Below are 7,487 nucleotides of genomic sequence, written 5' to 3' on the forward strand. Positions count from 1 at the left end.
TGATCCAATAGTCAATAAACATTTATTAAGTTCCTTTGTGCTGGACGTTAAAAAAAAATGAAAAAGAAAGACAAGGTCTGCCCTCAAGAAGCATAGAGTCCAATGAGGGAAGACAATACATAAAGGGAAGCTGAAAATTAGGCTGACTACAGCAATGGAGAAGTCCAGAGATGTGGAAATGGGTGGAGAAGAAGACAGCTAGCCTGGGTGCCCTCCTTTGGGGGACATTCTGGAAGGCTATTAAAGAACACTCTGCTATTGTCCCTGGATGGGATTGCCCCTATGGCCCCATTCATCATCCCTGGAACTTTTCTAACCACTGTCCACCACTCCTGTGGTGTTGTCCCTCCCATTGGAAGCTCGTTGAGGGTAGCTCACAGTTATCCATGAGTGGTACACAGTAAGTGCTTGACAATTTCTTTCTCATTAATTCTCTCTCTTCTGCTCTCGACCCCATAAGTTGACCTGTCGTTGATGACTTCAGAGATACTACTGTATCATTCCTTGGAGAACAAGTAGCTTTTTTCTTCTTGGTCCATTCATTTTCCTTATCTTCTGAAGAGCCTCATCTTTGTTTCTTAGCTTCAAAATCTTCAATGATCCTTTATCTTAAATTCCTCCTGTATGTGACATTCTTACACTTCCAACCTTCTGAAATAGGGCTAGGAGTCCTGTTTGTCTCCCCAGGTTTCTTCCTCATTTTTCTTTTGGAATTAGAGCCTTTCCAGACATATTTGGTAACCTAAACTATGGAGTAGCATTTCTCAAGACTGGGCAGCCACCTGGACCTTTGAAATCATAAAACCACGAAGAAAAAGAAACACTACCTTCTCCATGCAAACACATCTGCGCAACTCTCCAAATGTTCTGGAGATAGGAGTCTTAGCTTTTATCTTCTGAACTGACTTTGGTGATCATAACACAATTGTTTAGCACCTTATCATAAACCTGGTGATGCCCTTCAACATCTTCAGTGCAACTTTTCTCATTCACCTCTTGGTTCCTTCATATTCTCATTCCTGGTTACTATGATTTTTTGCATCATTTCTTACTAATTTCTTTTACTAATTTTTTCCTACTTCTCTACTCATCTACCTACTTCACTATGAGTCCTCTTTTACCATGTCCTCCTTTCCTTCACCTCTTGTTTCAACTTCAGCTCAATCAGCTTTTTCTTTTCCTCTCCCCATCTGGGATTGTCTCCAGTGTATCCTGGATCCATCTTCTTTACACACAGCTCGTTCTATGTTGCCTCCTTCCATTAGGTTGCAAGCTTCTTTTTTTTTTTATTTATTTAACTTGTAACATTCATTTTCACAAAGTTTTGGGTTACAAATTTTCTTCCCTTTTATCCCCTCCCCCGCCAAACACCAAGCATTCTAATTGCCCCTGTGACCAATCTGCTCTCTCTTCTATCATCCCTCTCTGCCCTTGTCTCCATCTTCTCTTTTGTCCTGTAGGGCCAGATAGCTTTCTATACCCCTTTACCTGTATTTCTTATTTCCTAGTGGTAAGAACATTACAGTTGATCCTAACACTTTGAGTTCCAACTTCTTTACCTCGCTCCCTCTCCACCCCTTCCCTTTGGAAGGCAAGCAATTCAATATAGGCCAAATCTATGTAGTTTTGCAAATGACTTCCATAATAGTTGTGTTGTATAAGACTAACTATATTTCCCTCCATCCTATCCTGTCCCCCATTACTTCTATTCTCTTTTGATCCTATCCCTCCCCATGAGTGTCGACCTCGAATTGCATTCTCCTCCCCATGCCCTCCCTTCTATCATCCTCCCCACCCTGCTTGTCCCCTTGTCCCCCACTTTCCTGTATTGTGAGATAGGTTTTCCTACCAAAATGAGTGTGCATTTTATTCCTTCCTTTAGTGGAATGTGATGAGAGTAGACTTCATGTTTTTCTCTCACCTCCCCTCTTTATCCCTCCACTAATAAGTCTTTTGCTTGCCTCTTTTATGAGAGATAATTTGCCCCATTCAATTTCTCCCTTTCTCCTCCCAATTTATTTCTCTCTCACTGCTTGATTTCATTTTTTTTTTAAGATATGATCCCATCCTCTTCAATTCACTCTGTGCCCTCTGTCTCTAGGTATGTGTGCCTGTGTGCATGTGTGTGTGTGTGTAATCCCACCCAGTACCCAGATACTGAAATGTTTCAAGAGTTACAAATATTGTCTTTCCATGTAGGAATGTAAACAGTTCAACTTTAGTAAGTCCCTTATGACTTCTCTTTGCTGTTCACCTTTTCATGGTTCTCTTCATTCTTGTGTTTGGAAGTCAAATTTTCTTTTCAGCTCTGGTCTTTTCATCAAGAATGCTTGAAAGTCCTCGATTTCATTGAAAGACCATTTTTTCCCCTGAAGTATTATACTCAGTTTTGCTGGGTAGGTGATTCTTGGTTTTAGTCTTAGTTCCTTTGACTTCTGGAATATCCTATTCCACACCCTTTGATCCCTTAATGTAGAAGCTGCTAGATCTTGTGTTATCCTGATTGTATTTCCACAATACTTGAATTGTTTCTTTCTAGCTGCTTGCAATATTTTCTCCTTGACCTGGGAACTCTGGAATTTGGCCACAATGTTCCTAAGAGTTTCTCTTTTTGGATCTCTTTCATGTGGTGTTCTGTGGATTCCTTGAACATTTATTTTGCCCTCTGGTTCTAGAATCTCAGGGCAGTTTTCCTTGATAATTTCATGAAAGATGATGTGTAGGCTCTTTTTTTGATCATGGCTTTCAGGTAGTCCCAAAATTTTTAAATTGTCTCTTCTGAATCTATTTTCCAGGTCAGTTGTTTTTCCAATGAGATATTTCACATTATCTTCCATTTTTCCATTCTTTTGGTTTTGTATTGTGATATCATGCTTTCTCACAAAGTCCTTAGCGTCCATCTGTGCCGTTCTAGTTTTGAAAGAACTATTTTCTTCAGTGAGCTTTTGAATCTCCTTTTCTATTTGGCTAATTCTGCTTTTGAAAGCATTCTTCTCCTCATTGGCTTTTTGAACCTCTTTTGCCAATCGAGTTAGGCTAGTTTTCAAGGTGTTAATTTCTTCAACATTTTTTTGGGTCTCCTTTAGCAGGGTGCTGACCTGCTTTTCATGCTTTTCTTTCATGTCTCTCATTTCTCTTCCCAGTTTTTCCTCCACCTCTCTAACCTGATTTTCAAAGTTCTTTTTGAGCTCTTCCATGGCCTGAGCCCATTGGGTGGGCTGGGACACAGAAGCCTTGATTTCTGTGTCTTTGTCTGATGGTAAGCATTGTTCTTCCTCATCAGAAAGGAAGGGAGGAAATGCCTGTTCTCCAAGAAAGTAACCTTCAATAGTCTTATTTCTTTTCCCTTTTCTGGGCATTTTCCCAGCCAGTGACTTGACCTCTGAATATTCTCCTCACACCCACCTCGCCTCCTGATCCTCCCAGCCAGCGTTTGGGGACTGAGATTCAAATGCTGCTTCCAGCCTTAGGGCTTTTGGCAGGGGCAGGGCTGCTACTCAGTGTGAGAATTAAGATCAGGTGGTCAGGTCGGGGCAGGGCCGCCTCTCAGTCTCAGTTCCCTCAGGGGGTTTATGCACAGACCTTCCACAATGGATCCAGGCTCCCACCGGCTTGGGGAGCCCTGGTCTGCAGCCGCCTCTCAGCTTCTACCTCCCTGGGGGGCCTAAATTATGGGGGCACCCCACTCCCCTCTCGACCCGCCAAAGAGCCTCTTTCACCGACCCCCATCACCTGTGGGTGGAGGGACCCGCGCAGCCGCTGGAGATCCCGTCCCCGAAGCCTGCTCGGATCTGTATCTCTCGGTGCCGGGGCCGTGGCCGCAGCAGGTCCGGGCTGGGCTCTGCGTCTGCAGCGCTTCGGACCTTTTGCGAGAGGTTTGCAGGTCCCTCCGGAACAGAAATCTCCCTCGCTCCAATGTTCCGTGGCCTCTGGGTGCAGAATTCGCCGTGAGTTACTCCCCTGTAGCCGTTCTATGGGTTGTGGGTTCAGAGCTATGTGTATGTGCGTCTTTCTACTCTGCCATCTTGGCTCCGCCCCTCAGGTTGCAAGCTTCTTGAGGGCTGGAACTCTCTTGGGTTTTATTTGTATGCCCAGTACTTAGTGCTAGCTCATTGCAGGTGTTGAGTAACTCTGGATTGTCCTCCCTTGACATTACTCTTCATGTTCTCCTCTTGTCTTTTGTCCACTTCTCCTCTTTTTTCCATCCCTTCCATTCCACATCAGCTCCTTCTTTTTAATCCTTCACTTCCATTAGCTCATGTCACTTTTCTTCAAATTCTCCTTAGAAGCTCTCCAGACTTAGCCCTTTGACCTTCACAGGTACAGAGCTCCTGAAATCATCATAACCATTATCTTCTCTTATTCATTCTATTTCTTCTCTGGTCCTTTCTGCCCTGAAGCCTTCTCCTTCAGAAACCAGAGCTTCCTTTACTTAGGCATATGACTTGTTTCCTTTTTCTATTCTTTTTGATTTATGGGCTAAAACAAGAATTTCCATAACACAGTACAACAAAAAAGATAATTGTACATGAAACTGCAAATCTACAGGGCATAATTTACTGTCCCTTTCAAATACATGACAAAATTATCATGTAAACTTTTCTTCTTTCTTTCCCACCCTAGAGATGGCTATCATTAGACACTAATAAATGTCTGTGTGTGCATATGTATGTGTATGTGTCTGCACATACATTAATGCATATGTATATACATATACATACATGTGTAAAAATGTAAGTGTGTATGTATGTATATATACACATTTGTGTAAAATTATACTGCATGAATTTCTATTTATCAATTCTCTCTCTGGCTGTGGGTAGTGTTTTTCTTCCCATATCTTCGATAGATAATTTGGGTATTTATTATAGGCAAAAATAAATTGTTCATTTGAAGTAGTTCTTTAAAAAATATTGCTGTTGCTTTATTCAGTTTTCTCTTAGTTCTGCTCATTTTGTTCTTCTTTGTTTCATGGAAGCCTTTCCATGCTAGTTTAACATCATAGAGTTCACCATGTTTTATAGAACAGTTGTATTCTATCACAATCGTACAGCACAATTTGTTCAGCCATCCCCCAACCAAGGGGCATCTCCTCAATTTGCAGTCCTTTGCCACCACAAAGAAAACTGCTATAAACACTTTAGGACATTTAAGGTTCTTTTTCTTTTTTCCTCTAATAATCTTTGCACAAAGGCGAAAGCATGGCATTGTCAAAGGGTAGAGGTAACTTAATAACTCTGTGCATGATTCCAGATTACTCACCGAAATGCTTCGATTAGTTCACAGTTTCATCAACAACAAATTAGTGTCCCACTTTTTCCACATCCTCTCCAACTTTTGTCACTTTTCCTTTTTATCATTTTAGGTAATCTGGTAGGTGGTAAAATATCACAAGGTTATGGTAATTTTCATTTCTCTAGTCAATAATCATTGATAGCAGTTTTTCATGTGACTATAAATTGCTTTGATTTTTCATCAGTACATTGTCCATTCATATCCTTTCATCATTTGTCATTTGAGAATGAATAATATTCTTATAGATTTGACAGTTAGTTACATATTTTATATGTGAAACCTTTATCTAACGAACTGCCTATAAAATGTTTCCCAGTTTCCAGCTTGTCTTCTGATCTTGGCTATATTTGTCTTAGTTAAAGCTTTTTTAATTTATGGACTAAAACAAGAATTTCCATAACATAGCACAACAAAAAAGATAATTGTATATGAAACTGCAAATCTACAGAGCACAATTTGCTGTCCCTTTCAAATACATGACAAAATTATCATGTAAACTTTTCTTTTCTTCTTTCTTTCCCACCCTAGAGATGGCTATCATTAGATTGTCTTCATTATTATTCATCATTAGTTGATAAAAGCTTGTTTATTCATAAATTGTTCACCTGCCCAAAAGTGGAAAGTATCATGTTCCAAGTTTTTATAATTTTCTTATAAAATCTCTATATTTTGAATTTATCCTGGTAAATACTGTGAGACATTGGTAGATGTCCAGTTTGTGTCATACTGCTTTCCAGTGTTTCCAAAAATTTTTCCAAATAATAAGTTCTTTACTCAAAATCTTAAGTCTTTACACTTCTCAAATATAAAGTTACTATGGTTGTAAATTTTATGTCTATTCGATTCCATTGATCTTTTCTATCCCATTGATATTTCTTAGCCAGTAACAGATAGTTTTGACAATTATTGCCTGATAATATAGTTTAAAATCTGGTACTGCTAAACATCCTTCCCCTACACTTTTCTTTTCATTATTATAATTTGATATTTTTGACTTGTTGTTTTTCCAAATGAATTTTGTTATATATCTTTCGTAATTTAGTGAAATAATTTTGGATAATTTAATTGATATGGCATTGAATATATAAATTGCGCACACATGCACACACATACACACACATAATTTTGCTTATTTTATTCCCGCATTTGTTTGGGCAGGTGTATTCAAAGGTATTTTAAAAGTAATTTTAAATTAGATATCTTTTACTATCTATTCTTGCATAGTTTAGTTTGTGATATAAAGAAATATTAATGATTTATATGAATTTACTTTACATGGATTTACATAATCACATGACATTGTTTTACCTTTATTATTGATATAATCACTTATTAGTAGTTGTCCTCATGTTAAACCATTCCTGCATGCCTGGTATAAATCTCAGTTTATCATAATGCATAATCTTTGCTACATATAGTTATAATCTTGTGGCTAGTATTTGATTTAGAGTTTTTACATCCATATGTAATAAGTTAACTTTGCTAAAACTATTGTTTCTTTCTAAGTGTCGTCTTCAGGATTTTCCGAGCATATTAACATATCATCTTCAAAAAGAGTTTTACTATCTCATTCCCTGTTCTGATTCCATTTCTTTTTCTCCTCTTATTCCTATTGCTAAGATTTGCTATACCATATTGAATAATATTAGTGACAATGTGCGTCCTCGTTTCACATCTAATCTTACTGGGAAGGCTTCTAACATGTCCCCACTACAAATAGTGCTTCTAATGGTTTTAGATAAAACCTTTATATCAAGTTAAGGAAAAAACCCATTTATACCAATACATTCAAGTGTTTTTAATATAAATAAATATTGTGCTTTATCAAAAGCTTTTTCTGCATCTATTGATATAACCATATGACATTGTTTTACTTTTATTATTGATATAACCACTTATTAGTAGTTTTCCTTACGTTAAACTATCCCTGAAAGCTTGGTATAAATCCCACTTTATCATAATGTCTAATCTTTGCAATATATAGTTATAATCTTGTGGCTAGTATTTGATTTAGAGTTTTTACATCCATATTTTCCATCAAAAACTAAATTGGAAAAGTTAAAAATTAGAAGTTAGATTAGTGAAGCTGAATGAAAAAAATTAAATTAAATAAAACTAGGAGTAGTTTTTATGAAAACAAAAGAAATAAACAATTTTTATTTTGATGTATAAAAAAGGAGATGAAAACCAAA

Source organism: Notamacropus eugenii, chromosome 5 (genome assembly GCF_028372415.1).
Source record: "Notamacropus eugenii isolate mMacEug1 chromosome 5, mMacEug1.pri_v2, whole genome shotgun sequence".
Classification (NCBI taxonomy): Eukaryota; Metazoa; Chordata; class Mammalia; order Diprotodontia; family Macropodidae; genus Notamacropus; species Notamacropus eugenii.